The sequence below is a fragment of the Thalassophryne amazonica genome, chromosome 5, assembly GCF_902500255.1.
Source record: "Thalassophryne amazonica chromosome 5, fThaAma1.1, whole genome shotgun sequence".
NCBI classification, from domain to species: domain Eukaryota; kingdom Metazoa; phylum Chordata; class Actinopteri; order Batrachoidiformes; family Batrachoididae; genus Thalassophryne; species Thalassophryne amazonica.
Genome location: NC_047107.1, coordinates 86,619,806 through 86,644,349, shown reverse-complemented (window position 1 = coordinate 86,644,349; position 24,544 = coordinate 86,619,806). Strand labels below are relative to the sequence as shown.

General features: G+C 40.6%; 1 long non-coding RNA gene across 1 annotated transcript; it reads left to right on the top strand.

The window, feature by feature from the left end:
- The first annotated feature begins 2,184 nt into the window (after window positions 1-2,184).
- On the top strand, window positions 2,185-22,622 carry LOC117509826. Its single transcript, XR_004560544.1, has 4 exons — window positions 2,185-2,196; window positions 5,717-5,724; window positions 17,064-17,068; window positions 22,406-22,622. It is a non-coding gene; the product is annotated as an uncharacterized LOC117509826 (long non-coding RNA).
- The last annotated feature ends 1,922 nt before the right edge of the window (window positions 22,623-24,544 follow it).

The window sequence follows — 24,544 nt, the reverse complement described above, 5'->3', positions numbered from 1 at the left end:
AACAGTGGATGAGTGCATATCAGGGTTCTCCCCAGAAATTTTTAGTATAGCGGTGCTGTTGGGAACTTCCACTCAGCGTCCTATCTGACCTTGTGTCCTGAAGCCCAAAGACAAAAATTAAAATCTTTTAGTACTGTTTCTGGTCTGATTCTTTGGTGAATTGTTGATTAGTTAAATTAATCTAAAATGTTTGTGTTTTGTTGACACACTGTATGTAACAAATGTGCAATAAACTTATTTGAAAGAAAAAAAATAATGTACAGAAAGACGATTTAAAATGTGGGAGATTCCAGACTTTTTTACACTTATACTCTGCATAGTTTTCAATTTGAAAAGTTTGAATTCCCAAGTCCCAAGTCGGACACTGTTGTAAGTAGCGTAGGAGCTCCCCAAGGTACTGTACTCGCACCCTTCCTGTTCGCCATCTACATGTTTGACTTCTAATATCACTCTGACACCTGTCACATTCAGAAGCACTCAGACGACACAGCCATTGTAGCTTGTGTTAAAAACAACCAGGAGGGTGAGTACAGAGACCTAATCACTGCTTTTTGTGACTGGAGTGACAAATATTCACTCATTCTGAACACAACAAAGACCAAAGAAATGACTATCAACTTTGGCAAGAAAAGGATTTTTATGCAGCCAATAAACATTCATGGAGAGGACATTGAATGTGTGCACACATATACTCAACAAAAATATAAACACAACACTTTGGTTTTGCTCCCATTTTGTATGAGATGAACTCAAAGATCTAAAACTTTCAGAGTGGCCTTTTATTGTGGACAGTCTAAGGCACACATGTGCACTAATCATGGTGTCTAATCAGCATCTTGGTATGGCACACCTGTGAGGTGGGATGGATTATCTCATCAAAGGAGAAGTGCTCACTATCACAGATTTCGACTGGTTTGTGAACAATAGTTGAGGGAAATGGTGATATTGTGTATGTGGAAAAAGTTTTAGATCTTTGAGTTCATCTCATACAAAATGGGAGCAAAACCAAAAGTGTTGCGTTTATATTTTTGTTGAGTGTACAAATATCTTGGTATCCATCTAGACAATAACCTGGATTGGAACTTTAACACTGACAGCCTCTATAAAAAGGGTCTGACCAGGCTCTTTTTTCTGAGGAAGCTTAAGTCGTTTGATGTGTGTAACTAATTGTTGTCCATGTTGTATCACTCTGTTGTTGCGGCTGTCCTTTTCTTTGCTGTGGTGTGTTGGGGCAATAGTATCTCTGCCAGAAACTGTAAGAAGCTGAATAAGCTGGTTAAGAGGGCGCAGTCAGTGATTGGGGGATCACTGGACAACATGGGGGCAGCTGCGGAGAGATGTATGAGGAGGAAGGTGCAAGCAATCCTCAATAACAACAACCACCCTCTGCATGAGACTCTGAGTGCTTCCTATCCATTCGGTGTAGGATGGAGCGCTTTAGGAGATCCTTCATTCCTGCTGCTATTCGAGCCCACAATAATTATTGTTGATTTAGTTTTGTGTGTGTGTGTGTGTGTGTGTGTTTGGGGGGGGTTATATTACGGGGCTTTAAAGTATTTTGCCATTGACGTGCACGCGGAGTGTCTCCACGATGCTGCTTTGTACAGGCTGGACATGCAGATGAATTTCTTTATTTTGCATTGGGAAAAAGTCGGAATACATTATTTTCAGGAGATAATGGACTTTCTGTCTAACCGTGAGAGAACTTTGTGAGGAACTCTGCAAAGCTGGCTGGCAATCGTGCACGATCCATGCATGGGGACTCCTTTGGTGGAGCGGACTTTGGAAATCACAACTGGATGACTGTTCAGGTTTTTTTTCTTCTCAGTGGAGCTGGTAGGCTTTATTTTTATTTTAGAGTGTTTGTCTTGACACGAGACTGTTCTGTAACGGAGCAGCGCACACCGCACTCACGCAATGTGCATGCGCACTAAGTTTTTACACAGTGGAAAGTGGCTGCTTTTACTGTGACTGCATCAAAATGAACAATTATCACTTAACACCACATCACACTTATGTAAACTTTGTAATTAATCTGTGGTTCAGTTTTTAATGTTAGCAGCATTCAAGTGCGCGGTTTCCTCTAAGAAACGCTGTTGGAAACACTCAGAAATGTTATGATTTGATTGCAACATGTCCTTTAAAACATAGAAGAATGGAAATAATGCACGCAGCTATCAGCACCAAAATCTCAAAGTGTGTCTCGGTACCTGAATAATTTTGAATTCCGTTCTGCTGTTTTCTTCATAAAAGTCTCCCTGTTCACTGTCACAGAGGCTGTAGTATCGTTCTTAGCCTCTGATCTGATCGATCCCGCAGCAGACAGCATTGATTGAGTCGGCTTTGCACCTGCCTCTTAAAATCTATTTAAGCATAAAAATTCAAAAAGAAAAAATAATATAGCACCTTCAACTGCACCACAGACTAAAACAGTTAAATGTGGTCTATTAAACATTAGGTCTCTCTCTTCTAAGTCCCTGTTGGTAAATGATATAATAATTGATCAACATATTGATTTATTCTGCCTTACAGAAACCTGGTTACAGCAGGATGAATATGTTAGTTTAAATGAGTCAACACCCCCGAGTCACACTAACTGTCAGAACGCTCGTAGCACGGGCCGGGGCGGAGGATTAGCAGCAATCTTCCATTCCAGCTTATTAATTAATCAAAAACCCAGACAGAGCTTTAATTCATTTGAAAGCTTGACTCTTAGTCTTGTCCATCCAAATTGGAAGTCTCAAAAACCAGTTTTATTTGTTATTATCTATCGTCCACCTGGTCATTACTGTGAGTTTCTCTGTGAATTTTCAGACCTTTTGTCTGACTTAGTGCTTAGCTCAGATAAGATAATTATAGTGGGCGATTTTAACATCCACACAGATGCTGAGAATGACAGCCTCAACACTGCATTTAATCTATTATTAGACTCTATTGGCTTTGCTCAAAAAGTAAATGAGTCCACCCACCACTTTAATCATATCTTAGATCTTGTTCTGACTTATGGTATGGAAATAGAAGACTTAACAGTATTCCCTGAAAACTCCCTGCTGTCTGATCATTTCTTAATAACATTTACATTTACTCTGATGGACTACCCAGCAGTGGGGAATAAGTTTCATTACACTAGAAGTCTTTCAGAAAGCGCTGTAACTAGGTTTAAGGATATGATTCCTTCTTTATGTTCTCTAATGCCATATACCAACACAGTGCAGAGTAGCTACCTAAACTCTGTAAGTGAGATAGAGTATCTCGTCAATAGTTTTACATCCTCATTGAAGACAACTTTGGATGCTGTAGCTCCTCTGAAAAAGAGAGCTTTAAATCAGAAGTGCCTGACTCCGTGGTATAACTCACAAACTCGTAGCTTAAAGCAGATAACCCGTAAGTTGGAGAGGAAATGGCGTCTCACTAATTTAGAAGATCTTCTCTTAGCCTGGAAAAAGAGTCTGTTGCTCTATAAAAAAGCCCTCCGTAAAGCTAGGACATCTTTCTACTCATCACTAATTGAAGAAAATAAGAACAACCCCAGGTTTCTTTTCAGCACTGTAGCCAGGCTGACAAAGAGTCAGAGCTCTATTGAGCTGAGTATTCCATTAACTTTAACTAGTAATGACTTCATGACTTTCTTTGCTAACAAAATTTTAACTATTAGAGAAAAAATTACTCATAACCATCCCAAAGACGTATCGTTATCTTTGGCTGCTTTCAGTGATGCCGGTATTTGGTTAGACTCATTCTCTCCGATTGTTCTGTCTGAGTTATTTTCATTAGTTACTTCATCCAAACCATCAACATGTTTATTAGACCCCATTCCTACCAGGCTGCTCAAGGAAGCCCTACCATTATTTAATGCTTCAATCTTAAATATGATCAATCTATCTTTGTTAGTTGGCTATGTACCACAGGCTTTTAAGGTGGCAGTAATTAAACCATTACTTAAAAAGCCATCACTTGACCCAGCTATCTTAGCTAATTATAGGCCAATCTCCAACCTTCCTTTTCTCTCAAAAATTCTTGAAAGGGTAGTTGTAAAACAGCTAACTGATCATCTGCAGAGGAATGGTCTATTTGAAGAGTTTCAGTCAGGTTTTTAGAATTCATCATAGTACAGAAACAGCATTAGTGAAGGTTACAAATGATCTTCTTATGGCCTCGGACAGTGGACTCATCTCTGTGCTTGTTCTGTTAGACCTCAGTGCTGCTTTTGATACTGTTGACCATAAAATTTTATTACAGAGATTAGAGCATGCCATAGGTATTAAAGGCACTGCGCTGCGGTGGTTTGAATCATATTTGTCTAATAGATTACAATTTGTTCATGTACATGGGGAATCTTCTTCACAGACTAGGGTTAATTATGGAGTTCCACAAGGTTCTGTGCTAGGACCACAAATCTTAGAAACATGGTGTCTAACCAGATCCTTACTCTGGATGGCATTGCCCTGGCCTCTAGTAATACTGTGAGAAATCTTGGAGTCATTTTTGATCAGGATATGTCATTCAAAGCGCATATTAAACAAATATGTAGGACTGCTTTTTTGCATTTACGCAATAGCTCTAAAATCAGAAAGGTCTTGTCTCAGAGTGATGCTGAAAAACTAATTCATGCATTTATTTCCTCTAGGCTGGACTATTGTAATTCATTATTATCAGGTTGTCCTAAAAGTTCCCTAAAAAGCCTTCAGTTAATTCAAAATGCTGCAGCTAGAGTACTGACCGGGACTAGAAGGAGAGAGCATATCTCACCCATATTGGCCTCTCTTCATTGGCTTCCTGTTAATTCTAGAATAGAATTTAAAATTCTTCTTACTTATAAGGTTTTGAATAATCAGGTCCCATCTTATCTTAGGGACCTCGTAGTACCATATCACCCCAATAGAGCGCTTCGCTCTCAGACTGCAGGCTTACTTGTAGTTCCTAGGGTTTGTAAGAGTAGATTGGGAGGCAGAGCCTTCAGCTTTCAGGCTCCTCTCCTGTGGAACCAGCTCCCGATTCAGATCAGGGAGACAGACACCCTCTCTACTTTTAAGATTAGGCTTAAAACTTTCCTTTTTGCTAAAGCTTATAGTTAGGGCTGGATCGGGTGACCCTGAACCATCCCTTAGTTATGCTGCTATAGACGTAGACTGCTGGGGGGTTCCCATGATGCACTGTTTCTTTCTCTTTTTGGCTCTGTATGCACCACTCTGCATTTAATCATTAGTGATCGATCTCTGCTCCCCTCCACAGCATGTCTTTTTCCTGGTTCTCTCCCTCAGCCCCAACCAGTCCCAGCAGAAGACTGCCCCTCCCTGAGCCTGGTTCTGCTGGAGGTTTCTTCCTGTTAAAAGGGAGTTTTTCCTTCCCACTGTAGCCAAGTGCTTGCTCACAGGGGGTCGTTTTGACCGTTGGGGTTTTACATAATTATTGTATGGCCTTGCCTTACAATATAAAGCGCCTTGGGGCAACTGTTTGTTGTGATTTGGCGCTATATAAAAAAAAATTGATTGATTGATTGATTGACAATAACCCCCCCAGAACCACCTGGGAAGACAGAGAAAAACAGGGCCAGCCAAACACCCCCCAATCCATAACACTGCCATCATCTTCAGCCAAACACATCATGGGGTTCACAATGACACCCCCTTAACAGAATAGAATATGGAGCTAAATTCCACATATCACAAAATTTAGACTCTTTCAAAATATGGAAAAATTCCTCAATTGACAAAAGAACATTATGTACATACTACAATGTTCACACCACCTTCCAAAAAATAGAGGTAGAGAGAGCGAGAGAGAGAGAGAGAGAGAGAGAGAGAGAGAGAGAGAGAGAGAGAGAGAGAGAGAGAGAGAGAGAGAGAATGCGTGTGTGAGAGAGAGGGAGTGTGTGTGTGTGAGAGAGAGAGAGAGAGAGAGAGAGAGAGAGAGAGAGAATGCGTGTGTGAGAGAGAGGGAGTGTGTGTGTGTGAGAGAGAGAGAGAGAGAGAGAGAGAGAGAGAGAGAGAGAGAGAGAGAGAGAGAGAGAGAGAGAGAGAGAGAGAGAGTAAATTAAGGTAATATTTTGCATGAACATTACTGAGTGGGATGGAGGCAAAATAATCTAGAAGTTAAGTTAGATAATTTGGCCAACTAATAACACCAAAATCTTTAAATTAAATTGGTTAAAATTAACTAAGTGTAGAGGACAAAGCAAATTAAGTACACAAAACCACTTAATTAAATGTTTTGCTAAACTTGAGTTAGTCTGACTATAAGTGTCTTGTGTGTACTCAGTGGCTGAGTTAGAATTTTGTTTAAAAAATAAACATGCAAATTGCTATTTTAGGGTTTGTTTGTTTTTTTAAACTGAGCAAATAATTTGTTTTAGACTGTGGAATAGTCCAAAGAATATTTCCCTTCTGTGGGCTGATCCTCATTACGTGTAAACTGAAATCAAAATGCCACGATGGCTGCAGGTCTGAACACTGTTACACCAGTTTCTGTGAAGGCTCTCAGTTGTCCAGGTGGGTTCCATAGTAGAGAAGCTTGAATCTTCGACTGGACCATCATGGGTATGTGGGTACCCACGATGGTCCCTGGATAAAGTGCAGAAGTCCCAAAGAACAAAGAGATCAGACAGACAGGAGACGGAGCCAAGAAAAAGAGGAGCGTCTCTCCCTTATTTAGCAGGAGTAGGGGAAAAACTACAGAAGATCTTCAGACAGCACAAAATCCCAGTTTAAACACGTTAACACCTTGAGACAGAAATGAGTTCACCCTAAGGACAGGATCCCTGGTTACAAACAGAGCAATGTAGTGTATTCTATCAGATGTCAGGAAAACTGTAACGAACACTTCATAGGTGAGACTAAGCAGCCGTTGCACAAAAGGCTATGCCAGCACCGCAGAGAGGGCGCCGGTGGACCTCAGTCTGCAGTTCATCTCCACATTAAAGACACTAACCACACGTTTGAGGACAAGGAAGTTAAAATCTTAGCCAGAGAAAAGAAATGGTTTGAGAGGGGAGTGAAGGAAGCTTTGTATGTGAAACAATTGAAACCCAGCCTTAACTGGGGAGGGGGTCTGAGACACGCTTTGTCCCCTGTTTACAATGGGGAACTCAGGTCAAAGCAGTTTCAGTCTTTTGTTCATGGTAATGAGTCATTCACTTCGTCAGGAGAGTCATCAGGAGATGTGTCAGCCCCATCGTTAGGAGGGACAGCTGCCCTGTCATTAGGAGGGTGCTAACTAGAGCACAATAGGTGCTATTTAGAGCAACTGTTAGTCACCAGCCAGTAGCAGTCTGCTTCTCGGTAGGAGGGGTCTGGTTAGGTTTAAAACTCCAGCTTTGGTGGCCTCTGTTATTCTTCTCTATAAGAGTCAAGACCAGAAGTCAGACCACCAGAGCAAGAAATTTAGCTGAGGAAGCTTCTGCGATTAGAAGCGAAATGTCCTCACGTCAAGCAACCCAGTCCAGCTGAAGATTCAAGCTTCTCTACTGTTACAACAGCCCCGGCCTCCCCTAACCGTTATAACTGGTCCACTGTACCAATAAAGATCATAGCTTTGACCCCCTAAAACAAACAAACAAACAAAAAATCACTCATCTGTTTTATCTTAAATTTTCATCCTTATTTCCACACCAGGAGCAACATTCGGTAATAAATCCTAACAGCTCGTCAGCTCACCGGGGATGAAGTGGGATCCAAAGGCGAGTCAGTCCACAGCTGAAAATCTCTGAGGACACAACGAGCAGGAGGAGCAGCAATCGTAAAGTCCCAAACGTCTTCAACTTACTCCAGCAAACACACAGAAACAAAAAAATAAATATAACCCAATCGTCGGTGGGATTTCTGCTTCCAGCAAAAACAGCAGCACTTTGATAAGTCCACGGGTGACCCAAGCCATTAAATTTGGCGATGCTGATTGTCCAGATATTTATTATATTTCCTTAGCAACCACACACAATTGGCCCCATGAGCACCAGTTCTGACACCCATAAACAATTAAATTTGGCCATGCTGATTGGCCAAATATTTATTAATCTGCTTAGCAACATACAGAATTAGTCATTTCACTGCATTTCAAGGGCTGATCACTGATCTGTATATATTACTGGATAGCTCACTGGACCACACACTCCGTACAATTCACTGAAGCAAAATGGCGGCCATTTTGCCACTCCCAACTTATGCGGACCGCACATAGACAGCTTATTAGAATGTCAACAATTTCAAGTAATAACTAAGAAACAATTGCAATTTCAGGGGCACTTCAAAAATATTAAAAATAATAATAAAATAAGAAAAGTGGCTGTGCAAAATTTGGACCTTTTGTGTGTGTGTGTGTGTAGGGGTGCTAAGAGAGGGTCTCGCCTAGGGAGTAATTCAGTGTAGAACCGCCACTGCATGAAAGTGTAGTTGAAACCAAAAGATGTGCACAAATAATCACTAAAAATGATGAAATGTTGATATTTAAAAAAAATCCTGAACAATAAGTCGATAAGCGCGCAGGTGAAGGATAAACTACAACTGTCTGAAGCTTGCGCTCTATTTCAGCACCTGCTGATTCCAGCCAAAATCAACTGTAAACATGGCGGAGGTCGAGCTGTTTTCGGACGATTTTTTTATAGTGTGGCGCTTTTTTTTTTTTTTTTTTTTTAAGTCCACTGAAAGTTTTTCTGAAGCAGCTGTGGGGGCCACAGCATTTATGGTTTAGAGCCTTATTTAGATGACAAAAAACTTTGGAGGAAAACCTTCAGTCTGGCAACAGTAATGATACTGGCAGAGTTCAGAACACAGAATGTGATTATAAATAAATAAAGCAGGGATTTCAGCATGGGTGGAGGTGATAAACTGTTTTTTTTTGTTTGTTTGTTTTTTGCCAGCTCTTTAGTTGTAATCAACTGATTAAAAAAAATTGTTTTGCGATCTGTGACATTAGAAAATAAGTGATGAGGAAGTGTGGATTTTTTTTAATTTGTTTTTTGTTTTGCTTAGAAAAAAAAAAAAAAATCTGAAAAATGACACAAGGGACTGAAAATGTCAGCTATTTTTTAAAATTAATATTGTTTTCCTTCTTGAATACATTATTATTAAATATTAAAACCATTCACACAATAAATAAACATATAGTCTGTCCATTACAGTGAGATAATCTTTAAACTTATCCAACTTATCCACCACTGCTCATTGGACACTATTCCAGGAAAGGTTTTTAAAGAGGTTTTTAACACTGTGGGTCTGAGCTTGCTCTCTTTTATCAATAGCTGCCTCCGCTCCGGGACGGTTCCAGCCCATTTTAAACATGCTGTAGTTAGGCCTCTTCTTAAAAAGCCCAGCCTAGATCCCTCAGTTTAACTAATTTTAGATCAGTATCAGGTTTTAGAAAAAGTTGTTTTTAATCAGTTGCAATCGTTTTTAGAACACAATCTGTTTTAGATAAATTTCAGTCAGGTTTTAGATCTCGACATAGCACTGAGTCAGCTCTTTTAAAAGTACAAAATGATATTCTTTTATCCTTGGACTCTAAAAAACCTGTGCTGCTGGTGAACAGCTACGTTTGATACTGTGGACCACTCAATCCTCCTCACACGTCTGTCCCAGCAGGTTGGCCTCCGGGGGACTGTCCTGGAGTGGTTTCAGTCTTATTCGACCAACAGGACTTTCAGGGTGATGGTTAATGACCTCTCCTCCTTCACAGTTCCTCTGACCACTGGTGTCTCCCAGGGCAGTATCCTCGGACCGCTCTTTGTACATGCTTCCACTGAGTTCAGTCATCACTAAATACAATCTTCAGTTTCATTTTTATGCTGATGACCTTCAGATTTATATGCCAGTTGTGCCTAATACTACAAGTGCTTTGGACTCCATACATAACTCTTTTAAGGATATTAAGGACTGGCTGGCTCAGAATTTTCTGCACCTTAATGAAGCCAAAACAGAGTGTATTATGTTTGGAACTAAAACTAACTCTGACCCAGATCTTGGCTCCCTGGCTCCTTATTGTAGGGCTGTGGTAAGGAACCTTGGTGTGCTGTTTGATGACTGTTTAAAATTTGAGAAACAAATTGAGTGTGGTAAGAGCCAGTTTTTTCCAGCTGAGACTCTTGGCAAAAGTCAAACCCTTTCTAAGCCAAAAGGACCTTGAAAAGGCTATGTATGCTTTTATCAACTCCCGGATTGACTATTGCAATGCACTTTATGTTGGTATCACTCTAGGCTCCCTAAACCGACTCCAACTGGTCCAGAATGCTGCTGCTCGCCTGTTGACCAACACCAGGAAGCACAGCCATATCACTCCTGTACTTTACTCCCTGCACTGGCTTTCAGTCCGTTTTAGAGTTGATTTTAAACTATTAATGTTTGTTTTTAAAGCTGTAAATGGCATTGCACCTTCTTATTTATGTGACCTGTTAAAAACACACAACCCTGTCAGAGCACTTCGGTCTGCTGACCAAAACTTTCTGGAGGTTCCCAGGTCCAGGTTCAAACAATGGGTTGACCGTTCTTTTGCAGTAGCAGGTCCTAAGTTGTGGAATGCATTACCTCCTGAACTGAGGTCCATTAATAGTTTGCCTCTGTTTAAAGCTAAGTTAAAAACGTACTTGTTCAGGGCAGCTTTTTGCATATAATTGCTTTGACACTTTTTCGTCTATTTTTATTCTATTTGGATGCTCTTATTATGCTTTTATGTGTGTTTTTCGTACTGTTCTTTTTATTTTTTCTTTAGTTGGTGCTATTGGAAAGCACTTTGGTTCAGTGAAAACTGTTGTAAGGTGCTATAGAAATAAAACTTGATTGATTGATTGACTGACCTTTACAAAACCACATCTGAAAAATAATTTATTTCCTTCTGTTCTGGTTGAAGAAAACTCCATTTGACACATGGGATTTGGTGCCAAGTTCCAGCACCAGCTGTAATCAGTTATTGAGGCTGAACAATCCAGTATGTATTGTTAACAAGCCGCTTTGCGCCACAAGAAAAAGACTGCCAGCGCCTCATGTGCTCATAACGTCTCAATCTGCAAGCGACGACATTATCCCATGATCCAGAAAACAATAAAATATTCTGAAGGTCCTCAGTTTTGTCTCAGTGTGGACTGGAGAAGCCAAGGACTCTGTGCAAGTGCGCACTCGTCAATATATGTGTTCTACCTGCCATTCTGCCGGCAAAAAGTAACCATTCTGACACCGAAAACATGGTGCAGCTCCAACCCGAACCACAGGGCTGTCAGTAGTCTGTAAAAATCCATAAATTAATGGGACAATTAAGATAACGGTTCCAGAGCTGATGCCACTTCCTCTTTCTTCTTGTCCAGTGTCAGCATGCAGGGAAGTTCCTGGTCTTTCAGTGGCACACAGTTCAAAATGTGAATATTTATCTCTTCAAGAACTGCTCACTAGGAAAGGATAAATTTCAAACTGTTGTTTTAGTCTTAAATATTCATGAAAACATGGCATTACGTGTCACCTACACTTTAAAGCAAATATCTAAGTTCAGAGGTCAGAAGCAAAGATTCAGAACAGAGAGAAGTGCAAAGGTCAGCAATCAGGATTAAAACTGATTGGTGGGTGAGATCCGGAAAAGTTACCAATCACAGCCCTTGCAGTTTTCCACAATTGGCTAAAAACAGGACAACATGTTGAACAGACATCTCAAAACCATCTTGTAACTCTTCCCTTTTTGTCTGACATAAAAATTTTGGTGATAACTTGTTAGAGATAAACCCAAGAGACAGTGTATTAGGACCCAAAATGCAGAAACAAAGTACAAAAACAGAATGGTTTATTGATATATTGCAAATGGTACAAGCCGAGAAGCCAAGCACTGAAGGAGGGAGAGACCGCTGGAGCAAACGGGTGGCAGGAACGTCAACACCCAAATACAGTTTGTCCGAAGCCAGCACAGAACAGGACCAGGTGGCACAATGATGCAGATGGAACCAGGAGCACCGAGGACACAGGAAACACACCACTGAAACATGGAACAGAAAGCAATGCAGCAATGAAGCAGAGGAAACCTGTAGGCAACTGAGTTTCCGGCATCTGAAAGTGTGAAGAGATGAGGTATTTGTACAGGAGGTTAATGAGTGTGAGCAGGTGACGCCAATCAGTTCCAAAGGCGGCTCCAGCAGACAGGAAGGGAGAGGGAGTGAGGCAGACACCACAGCAAGGTGCAGCAAAGGCAGCACAACAATAACTAATTGATTTTGTAGATCTAACACTTCTGTTTTTAATATATCATATTAAAAGTCTAATCACAGTACACTCTTGTTAAAATTTCACACTAAGTGTAGCTTTGAATTCCTCCATATTTACTTCAGCTAAATGTGCCAAAAACAGAATAATGCTGCAAAGGAAACAAATGGACAGTGATTTAGATGATGTCATGTTCAGTTGTGTGACTTCAGTTTATCAGCAGCATTTTGCAAATCTGTTACAGTCTAAAAGAGCTGAACTATAAGGAATAGGTTAATGAACTCTCTGAGCAATGAACTCCATGTACACTTGATGTGATACATGAAACCTGAAACACTGACAGATGCATTCATTCAGACTCGGTGCTTTGACTTCAGGTGAAATATGTTCAGAGGAGAAACACTGCAGGGTGGCAGCTCTGCTTTCCTCAGCACTGTGAAAATATTCTGCAAAATATTTTGGCACCTTACCAAGAGTTGGTAAATCGATTTATCTGTCAAGGTGGCACAGTGGCTTAGTGGTTAGAACTACTCCCTCACAGCAAGAAGGTCCCAGGTTCATGTCCTGCCAGGTCCTTTCTGTGGGGAGTTTTCATGCTCTTTCCATGTTTGCATGTTGTCCTTGTGCACCTGGGTTCTCTCTGGGTGCTCTGGTGTCCACCCATTTCCAAAAGGTTAATTGGTGATCCTAAATTGATATCATGTTGGCCTTTTCTAATGCTTTTCTGGGGGGGGGTCTAGTAGTTAAGTGTTGAACTTGAGAGACCAGAGGATCCTTGGTTCAAATCCCAGCCTGACTGGAAAATCTCTAAGGGCTCTTGGGCAAGGTCCTTAATCCCCAATTTGCTCCTGGTGTGTAGTGAGCGCCTTGTACGGCAGCACCCTGACATTGGAGTGAATGTGAGGCATTATTGTAAAGCACTTTGAGTGTCTGATGTAGATGGAAAAGTGCTATATGAATGCAGTCCATTTACCATTTGCTTCAATTTTTGAATTAAATTAGCTAATTCAGAAACATTCCAGAACATGTGCAAAGCACCTGTAGCCTCAGCCTGTGCTACAGCAGCATGGAACACCCTGAGGGACAGCATTCACTATGCTGCTGTGGACACCTTTGGAAAGCAGACAAGGTGGTCTCCTGATTGGATTGAGACAAAGGCCACACAGATGATTCACATCATTGATGCAAAATCAACCGTGGCTGATGATGTAAGGGCAGTAAAGGCAGGGCTGACAGAGGACCTTTCGGTCTGCGACACCATCTGTTCAATGCAAGTGGTTTTACTCCAATGAGTTGATTTTACACTGTTTTGAGTTGATTTAGCTCTGTGATAGAGTATAATTCACTCTATTTGGACTGGGATCAAATGCTATCCCAGCAGAGTCAATTTTACTCAGCAAAATTTCCTGTGTGAGCACGGTTTGGAAAAAAATAAATGGCTGGACTTTTAATCAATGAAACACAATACCCTCTTTCCTTGAATCGGCGAGTGTCAGTGCTGAACTTCATTTCATACCTCTGTTAGAGGGAACATCCAGACACCTGTCTGGTACATGCGGGGGTGTTTTAATGGAATACTTTACAATGGGATGGGACGTTTTATCCAATATGAGCAAAAATCCGTTATACAAAATCTGGTATATACGGTGTTTATTACATGGAAAACCACAGAAAAGCATTGGAACTTCTGCTTTTTTCCCAGTGAGTGGAAATATCCGATTTAAACAATGACGGTTTAGGTGACTCTCTCTCTGTTAGGAAAATCACCTAAAAAACACAACACAGACAAAAAATGACACCAGAGGAAGCAGGTTTCAGCTTCTAAGATCTTTTGTTATTTAAAGCTTTAAAGGTACATATCACACTGAGTGTAGATCTGACGACAAAATACAAGTACATTCAGTTTTCATGCCACTTATATAGAGTCCCTCGGTGTTACAAAGTTGATTCATTGAACTCATTTGATAGTATAAGACAGTCACTCTCAAAAGTCTGTTCCTTGGTTGTTCATCATACACTGATGAAACACTCTCGTCTCATCAAATAGCATAAGACAGTCAGACAAATAGTCCTTTCCTTCTTGCTCAGCATGCACTGATGAACACCTCATCAATCTTATCAATTTTTTTTTTATATAGCGCCAAATCACAACCAACAGTTGCCCCAAGGCACTTTATATTGTAAGGCAAGGCCATACAATAATTATGTAAAACCCCAACGGTCAAAACGACCCCGTGAGCAAGCACTTGGCTACAGTGGGAAGGAAAAACTCCCTTTTAACAGGAAGAAACTTCCAGCAGAACCAGGCTCAGGGAGCCCTTATCTGTGCCCTTTGTACACGTCCTCTCAGGGGTGGACGAAGTACTCAACTTCAGTACTTAAGTGAAAGTACAGATACTACTGGTCAAATGTTACTCCGATACAAGTGAAAATTGGATGTTTAAATTTATACTTGTGTGAAAGTACTGAAGCGCTTGCTTTCAAAAATACTTAAGTATGAAAGTACAATTTCAATTTGCATTTCTTATACTATATTTCTAAGAACATAAATACCTCTGGCTTGTAAAGGCTGCAGAATAAGGACATAATGTTACAGAAAGAAGCAACCCAACTTAAGGAAAATGTTTATTTTCCCCATCAATACTGAAATCAAATCAGTACACAGAAAAACTCTTGCCCCAAATGTCAGTGGTTAAGTTGTAATTGACTGTAGACTGAAGGCCCTGTAGAACAGTCACAGAACAGAACACGCCAGAAAGCAAGGGTACATTTTTTAAGTATAACAAAAAATAATCACACAAGCATGACGTGTTTTTTGTTTTGAAGTTTACTGGAGGTAAACCTCACCATGGAACACATACTACACAAAAAAGCTGCTCTCTAACGTGAATCACCACACCTAGAAAGAGACAACTCTTTCAATTTGCATCGAAAGACATGCTCTCAACCACAGCAAAACAATGTTTATCACCAAGGATACCTATAGTTCTCAATTAGCCCCACACTGGCAAATTATATCAACTGGGGATGCAGCAACAGGACTGAATGGTCCAGATGGAGTCTGTCTCTGCAGAATAGCCAAGTTGTCAAATGTCAGTGGTTAAGTTGTAATTGTAGGTGCTGTAGAACAGTTACACAACAAAACATGCCAGAATGCAAGAGTGCATTTTTTTTTAAGTATAACAAAAAAGTCACACAAGGATGGTGTCATGTGTTTTTTGTTATGAAGTTTACCAGAGGTAAACCTCACCATGAACACATACTACACACACACACACACACAAAAATCCTCTTCACCTTGTAATATCTACATAATGGGTGAAAAAAGCCCAACTTGCACCCCCGCCTTAGTGTGAACAGTTCTCAAATGTCAATGGTCAAAGTTGTAAAAGTTCTTATTCAACTTCAGCAGTAGCTGGTTCTCAAAGTTGTGGGAGCTGATAGCTGCCCGATTTGGCCTGAATATTAATCCAGCTGCACTGAACAGACTCTTGCACGCTGCAGAGGCAGGCAAGGTTGTGTTCAACTAAAGAGAGAGGCTACATACAGCAGAATAAGCCGTTAACATGGTCACACTTTCTGTTGCACGTTAAGTAAGCATCCAACTGTTTGACTGTCTCTTGTGTGTGTAAAAAAAAAAATATCTAGATTTACCATACATTTCATCATTACATCATTAAGGAACTAACCTATGCAAGCTGCAGTACAGTTTCAATATTCAAGAGTAGGCAAAATTAGGTTTAGAACATCTCTAGGACATCCTCATCAGCAGTCCAGGATGTCTTAAACTTCGGGTTGAGAATGGCTGCCGCAATGAGCTCAGGATCAGACATCATGCTGCCAAAGCGTTTCCTCAAACTACCCAGGAGAGCATCCACAAGTGGCTTGCAGAATCTCAGAGCTGGTCTCATTTTCTCTAGCTTGGTGGTGAGGGTTGAGATTGTGGGGAGCAGCCATCCCATCTGCACATCTGATTCTCCTTGCAATATGTTTATTGCCTTTGCAACTGGGCTCATGGTGGTGATGTACTCGCTCAAGAAGGCCATATCAGCAGGACTGTACCTAACATAAAAAAAAAAAATCTAATATATATATATATATTTTAAAAAATTGATTTACTCTCATATTACACAAATTAGAACATTCCCATTTCTGTTACTCATTTACAAACACTGCAGCAGGTAATGTGGCAAGCATTTGTATAGGCAATTATCCCTTAGAACAGTGGTTCTCAAAATGGGGTCCAGGGGGTCTGTGAAAAAGTTTATTACCATTACAAAACAAAAATGAAGCAGGTCTGTTATAGTTACAGTAATCCAACCACATTCTTTTCATTATTTCTGCTCTCATAATGTTGACCAGTGACACACTGTTTAGAAGACAAAACATTTGTTACTTACATAGGAACTCTGAGTTCAGCACAGACTTCTCTCATAGGTCCCTCTCCTTGGTCTTCGAGAATTTGCACAATGCCCTCCACAGCCAAGTATAACGAAATCCATCTTGTTTTGTTTGGCTGCACAAGTTGCAGCTTGCAGTGTTTTTCAGCTGCCTCTGCAGCAGGAGTTGACCTTGATGTTTTGTTCCAGAGGGCCTGTGACTTGGAGAAGGCTTACCTTGAAAGCTTCTTATAGGCCTCTGAAGTATTCGCACTCTCAATTACCATGGTCGAGACCAGGTTCAGCAAGTGACATGCGCAGCGGTGGTGCTTTGGCAGCTGGTACTGGAGGCCATCATCCTCAGCCATAATGGTGTCAACATTTACAAATTCCACCTCAGTCGCTTCATCCGAGCCATCATCATCAGCTCCTTCTTCAGTCTCCTCCTCAGGAATGTCATTGTGGTTCTCATCTTGACCAAATTCACGAAATGCTTTAAAAAAGTTCGACCCATTGTCAGTAGTGGTTCTCACTACTTTCTGGCGGATGTCATACTCACTGTGTACGTTGTTCATTGTGCTCGCCAAGACATCAAATGTGTGGGGACCCTTTATCCGCCGACATGCGAGGGCAACAGAATGCCTTTGAAAAGTGCCTGAATCCAGCCAATGTGCGGTCACGCCAAGAAAGCTCCTCCTCCTTACAGTCCAACAATCCGTTGTTGTGGCAATGTAGGCAGTCTTGCCCACTGCCTCCTTGACTCTTGCCTTCTTGGTCATCATGGCGGTCTCCATTCTGCGTCGGACTGTGGTTTGAGACATCAGAGCAGCATTGGACTGCAAGTCCAGGATGAGGGTCTGGAATGGCGGCTGTTCTACAAGTGAGAACAGTTGAAGACCTTGAACAATGAAGCGGAGGATGGAGCTATCCACCTTTTTCTGAGACATTTGCTTTGTTTCCTCTAGTTTTAGTTGTTTGACATTTGATGTCATCCCAGACTCAGTCTTTCGCTTGGAGGCAGCTGAAGTTAGCCCACAATACTTTGGCAGCTGACAATTATGTCTCCTCTGTAAAAGACAGTGTAGAATTTCAGTTAGTCTCATTTTAAAAAAAAAACATCCCATCAACTCTAGTTGAATAAATGTCTATATTCAATTCTACAAGCTATTGTATTGTGTCTGGAGCTTCATTTACTTAAATCATTATGAAGGAAAAACAATTGATTTATTATTATTATTTTTATTATCTCGGAAATGTAACTGAACTGAGTATTACTTAGGTTTGACTTGTCTGGTCTTGTCTTAATGCCACTTGCCCACTAGACTGAATTATTTTACTACTAAACAGGCGACATGCACCATACTAGTGGACAGAATATAGTGTTTGTGTGACCTCTGCAAAATGTCCCCTGCATTGACTGAAACTCTCGGAGCTGGTCAGAGTGTTGGTAACAGCCAGTTTATTTCCCACCATCCCTGCATTGGTGAACAAAGGCACTTAATTCAGTCATGTAGATAACAGCTCATTCTCCGTCTGGAAAGATGGTACCATGTGGATGTTAGCTAGCTATGCTAACAGCCAATAAAATATCTAAAACAATCTCGACTTCAATAAAACGTGGCGAAAATAATGTCAAATAAACAAGATTCAACAAAAGAAAACCATCTTAGCTCCAGCACCATTTACAAATGGAGTTAAGATTAATTTATCCACAGACAATCAGAGACATGTTACCTCATGGTGAATCCTCCGTTGCACTGAGGATTACCCACAATGCTTTGCCTTTATTACCTGATGCAGTTACCGCGTTCCAACAGTAGATGGCGTAGTTTGTCCATTTAGCGGGATTTTACCTGAACTATTTAACTATGTTACATTTGCAAGAAATTTATCACAGTTTGGAAAAGAGCTCTTCAAACACCTAGGGATGGGTATTTTATCAATAGATGCCATTATCAATTATGCTTATCGATTCAATTCCTTGTCGATTCCCTTATCGATACCTCTTGTGAATTTTCTGTGTACTAAAAGTAGACTTTACAGGTTTTCTATGTCAACAACATTTTTAAATTGGTCACTAGATCCTTGATCTCTGGACATAAATAAAAATAAATAAAATCTGTAGTTTTTGTCAAAAGCATTTCCTTTCAGACATTTTGGCATGAATGTCTCTCCGTACCTCTGAGCTGAGCTCAGCCGGCTGCTGTACGTCAGCGCAGGACGTTTTGTTTTGGGAGGAAAAAAACGTTTTGGTCAATTGCAGTTTGTTTGTATTCCAACATTTGGAAAGAGGTGTCAATTGATTTAAATGCTGTTTTGCTTTGAAGTTATTAATTCTGACTGGACTCTATAATTCTAAGTTGACTTGGCAGAGAGCCACGCAGCGTTTGGAGCTGTGTGAACAGAACGGAGGACTATTCTCGTTTCTTTCTCGCAACAAGACAGGAGTCCCAGTTAGTGACTTTAATCCGCACAAAAGTGACTCACGATTGACATATTCAGGGATGAAAGTGGTGAAAAACAAAAAAAGCTGTCACCCAAAATTACCCCCAACACCTCATGCACAAAAATGTTTCAATTCCAGAAACTCTGAAATGCAATCTGGGACTATTCCGGACAGTAAAGTGCAGTGAGTGCAGCATCCATTTTGGTCAGAAAAAAAACTTTCCTTATTCAAATTCACTCCAGTAGTATTCTGCTCAGGATGCAGCAGTTTTCTAGCTTGGTAGACAGTTCTGGAGGAAATCAGTGAAGAAATTAACAAATTGAAAATATGGTTTGACCAAAACAAATTGTCATTAAACTTAAATAAAACAGGGATGAAGTGGAGGTGTAAGAGTCACTAGGTGTTCATAGGAAACACTTATTTCTATATTTATTTATTTATGTTCATTGTTAGTTGGTTTTATCTTTTCTGTTGTGTTTTATTTCATCAGGGTCTTTGTCTCTTTCTCTAAAATTGTATTGTAGCATTAATTATTATGAGTTATTATTATTATTATTGTTGCTATTATCATTAATATATGAATAAAAAAAAATAATTCAATTTGACAATGAACACTGAGCCATTAATTATTATACAGAAAACATGCACACAAACATGCCGAGATGTGAACTACCTAATGCTAACTTTAACATTGAAAATGCCATAGACGTGCTAACGTGTTAGCATCGGTCCCGTTTTTAAGTTATAAAATACATCTATCAACTGTTTCAGAAGACCATAACAGGTCGGTTTAACATATAAAGGGTAAATATTACTCACAGACATATGATCTTTAGGATTTTAGTGGGGAAAATTAAGATAAAGCGAAAGAAAACAGTGAACCAACGAAGCACCAAATCGAAGTACTGCTTCGATCAGCGAATCACTGCTTCGATTGGTTCAAGTTTCAAAGCAAAGCCGCGCTGCAGGAAAGTTGATTACAGACCCGCTGCAGGGTCTGTAATCAATGTAGAGAAATCATCATTTTCCTGATAAATGCCCCCAAAAACAACGGCGACTCTGAAGGACGGATAAGGGAATCGTTAAGCAAAAAGGTTATTGATGTCAGTGGACTGAGCCATTTCTTAACGATACCCGAAAGGAACCGGTTCTCGATACCCATACTTATGCCTGACTCATGCAATATCACACTGAATTACTACAATTAGCAAACACATATGAATTCATTAACTCCGCAGTAAGCCTAGTCATCTTGGTAGTCGAACCTAAAGGACTGGCGAAATGACTGCCCGCCAAATAGGACCTAGCCTACACTGCAGCAACACCCAACATGCTAGCAAAATCTTAACACACAATGATGTTACATTGGAATGGAAACATTTGGCATGATTCAATTAAGACATGTTGGAATAGAAATGCTTCAGTTACCCTATTCATAGTCGCTGAAATTTTAGGTTTGTCTGCCGGCATAACCGTTTAAAGATAGTAGAGCCCAGGTGTAACAAGTAGCTAATTTCACTAGCCTTATGCTAATCTCTTGACCACCAGCCTTCATTGCAAACTTTCACTTATATTAACCAAAACGAGTATGATGGGTTACATACCTGAATATGCTTCCGCAGATTGGATGGTGAATTTTTGGACGCAGTTATGAAATTTTCTTTAGGTAGCCAAAGTACGCATTTAAAACGGAATGAATCATTAACATGTTGGGAAAACTGAAACATTTGTTCGAGGTATGGCCATGGGTGCGACGAGTGCTCGACGTGGGATCCTGACGTTGCTCCTTCCTCTCTGTCTTCGTCCATCTTTGCTGTTGATTTTGAAAAAGAACAAATTATGTTAGTTCACTTGGTTTTCAGCCTCCAGTGCACAAATGTGACACAACCCTGAATCTCATTAAGCTGCACCTGCAAAACATTACAGGGAGGGGAGGGGAGAGGGGACAGACTTTCAATATTCGGATATTAAAAGTAACGAGTAACGAGCACCTTAACAGAAATGTAGTGAAGTGAAAAATATATTTGCCATTCAGATGTAGTGAAGTGAAAGTAATAAGTATCCTTTAATAAATCAACTCAAGTGAAGTACAAATGCGCCAGAATTGTACTTAAGTACAGTACTCAAGTAAATGGACTTCGTTACTGTCCACCCCTGCTTCCTCTTCCATTGGCACTGTTCAGTCAATTACTAAGACAATCATAATGGTAAACATATTTTACAGAGCTTTAACAACATAAATTTTTCTAATTTATATATATATATATATATATATATCTTTGTGGTGTATTCAAATGAATATAGGTTGAAGAGGATTTGCAAATCATTGTATTCTGTTTTTATTTACATTTTACACAATGTCCCAACTTCATTGGAACTGGGGTTGTAGTATATATATAAAATGGCTTATGACATTTATTTTGTGAACAAACACTACAAAATTCAATTACACTAGTTAAGACCAAACATATTACATTAATCTAACTAAATGAAAAAGAAAAAAATATTTTAAGATATGCATTTTAAATGTACAAAGGGTTTATGTATAGCGCACAAACTACCTCATTCACTCTGAGTGAAAATTAAAGCAGAAGATTCTGACAATGGTACAGCATCCTTTTTGACAGGCTAAAGGACATCATGAGTCACGCAGGATATTAAGAGTGCATCAACAAGCCTCAGCTGGATTAGGCATTTAAAGTCTCACATGATGACATGAACTCACAGGCCTGACATGTCCTTGATTCTCTATTTCCTCTGCCTTAGGTTCTTCCTAAACAGATATCCGATGTCTCGGAGATGCACGTGGCTACAACAAAAAATTAAGTGCATGGTGTGAAGTTTAAAGCCTCCCCAAGCACTAGGATCCCAGTGAGGAGAGACAATCTCATTATGAATGACACAGATGCATTTTCAGTACGTCCGGAAAGTATTCACAGTGCTTTACTTCTTCTACATATTGTTATTTTACAGCCTTATTCCAAAATGGATGAAATTCATTTTTCCCCTCAAAATTCTACATACAATGTACCATAATGACTATGCAAAAAAAGGTTATTGAGATTTTTGCAAATTTATTAAAAAACAAAAACTAACAAATCACGTGTACATTAGTATTCACAGCCTTTAACATGAAACTCAAAATTGATCTCAGACTTAGGTTTCCACTTATGACCTTTGAGATGTTTCTACAACTTAATTGGAGTCCACCTGAGGTAAATTCAGTTGACTGGACATGAATTGGAAAGGCACACACCTGTCTACATATAAGCAGTGTTGCCAACTCCCCAGTAAGAAAAGTAGCAATTGGCTGTCCTAAAAGTCAGCAGAAGTCGCTAAATGGTGTCATTATCTAATTTGCATATTATTTGCATAGCATGACGTCATCACAGATACTGTAGAGAAAAATGTGGCAGAGATCATTGAATACATTATTAATGCTTTAATATTGTTTGGTAAATTCCATATTCATAAATGTAGAGTATTGAAAAGGAATTTACACAGACTTCTGGTTGACTTTGAACAATGTATAAGAAGTATTAAGCTTATACACTGTCCCATATGTCCTAAAACTGTCACGCTCAATAAGGAATTTTTTAAAGAGAATTAATGTTAAAGAATGCCTTTACTTTTATTATTGTAAATTTTTTTTTCTATCTCTTTGTGGCCTTGTCCTTTGTTCATTTGCTGTTCGTTTTACTGTTAAATGTATTTGTTGAAAAAAAACAAAACAAAGTTGTGACAGATAAAAAAAGTGAGTAAAAATACCTTAATAATATTGAATTAGAAATAAACTTGATTGTTGGTTTGTTTATTTAGCCATTAAAATTGGCTATCACTTCTCAAAATAACATAACTTCTCAATGCCAGGGATCCTCAAAGTCTGGAGACTAATTTGTCACAGCACAGCAAGCGAGGTGAGTAAGCTGAGCAAGTCCGAGTGAGGTTTGACATTCAATGCAGGAACAGCCGCAGAGGCATCGCACGTGTGTTTGAACGCGGAGGATTGTAGACATCCCTCCTCTCAGTGCTTTGCAATGGGGCTCTGTGGATTTGCAGCGGAGGTGGGGAGACCTGCTGCCGCTTGGAGAGAACAGAGACTAGATCTGAGTCGCCAAACACCAATAAAGTCTCCAGTGATGCCAGGAAAAGTACCTAGATTTGTCACTAGTCGCTTTTGAGAAATTAAAATCGTCAAGAGGGTTTGGAAAGTCACCAGATTTAGCAAGAAAGTTGCCAAGTTGGCAACACTGCATATAAAGCCCCCACAGTTGACAGTGCATGTCAGAGCACGAACCAAGCATGAAGCCAAAGGAATTCTCTGTAGACCTCTGAAACAGGATTGTCTTGAGGCACAAATCAGGGCAAGGGTGCAGAAGCATTTCTGCTGCATTGAAGGTCCCAATGAGCAGAGTGGCCTCCATCATCCATAAATGGAAAAAGTTCAGATCCACCAGGACTCTTCGCAGAGCTCGCCACCAGTCTAAACTGAGAAATTGGGGGAGAAGGACCTTAGTCAGGGAGGTGACCAAGAACCTGATGGTCACTCTGTCAGGGCTCCAGTGTTCCTCTGTGGAGAGAGGAGCAACTTCCAGAAGGACAACCATCTCTGCAGCAATCCAACAATCAGGCCTGAGTGGCAGAGTGGCCAGACAGAAGCCACTGCTTTGAAACAGACACATTGCAGCCCACCTGGAGTTTGCAAAAAGGCACCTGAAGGACTCTCAGACCATGAGAGACAGATTCTCTTGTCTGATGAGACAAAGACTGAACACTTTGGCCTGAATGCCAGGTGTCATGTTTGGTGGAAACCAGAGACCATCCCTACAGTGAAGCATGGTGGTGGCAGCTTCATGCTGTGGGGATGTTTTTCAGCAACACGGACTGGGAGACTAGTCATGATTGAGGGAAAGATGAATGCAGCAATGTACAGAGACATCCTGGATGAAAACCTGCTCCAGAGTGCTCTTGACCTCAGAGTGGGACGACGGTTCATCATTCAGCAGGACAATGACCCTAATCACAGTCAAGATATCAAAGGAGTGGCTTCAGGACAACTGCTGCTAATCAGGAAATTAGTGGCAAGAGTGTAAAAGACAATGAGCAGGAGACGAGGGAGAGAAGAGTAAGCAGAGGGGACGTGAGTGCGGCTGCAGACGTACACGGGCAGGTCTGAGCAAGGGTTAAACCTGGAGCGAATGCATGGAGCCAGAGGCCGGGGCAGAGGACGAGTCTGAGCGAGAGGAGCTGCTGAGGTCGGTGAGTGGGAGATGAGACGGCGTGCGCAAGGAGTGCAGCTGAGAGGACGGGGCTGGAGAAATCAGACACAAGGCTTGTTGTGTGTGTACTGGGCGGCTGATTGAGAGCCGCCCAGACCCGGTAAGTGCCGTCGACAAGGGGAGGGTTGTTCCATCAAAAGTTCCCTCGATACCCCCCACTGGCAGCTCTGTTTCCTTGACAGGCTCACGGAAGTGGTAGAGGCGCAGCAATAAAAGTGAAAAAATGATCACTTTAAACTGCTGACAGGATGTTCAAATCCACATGCTGCACACTGC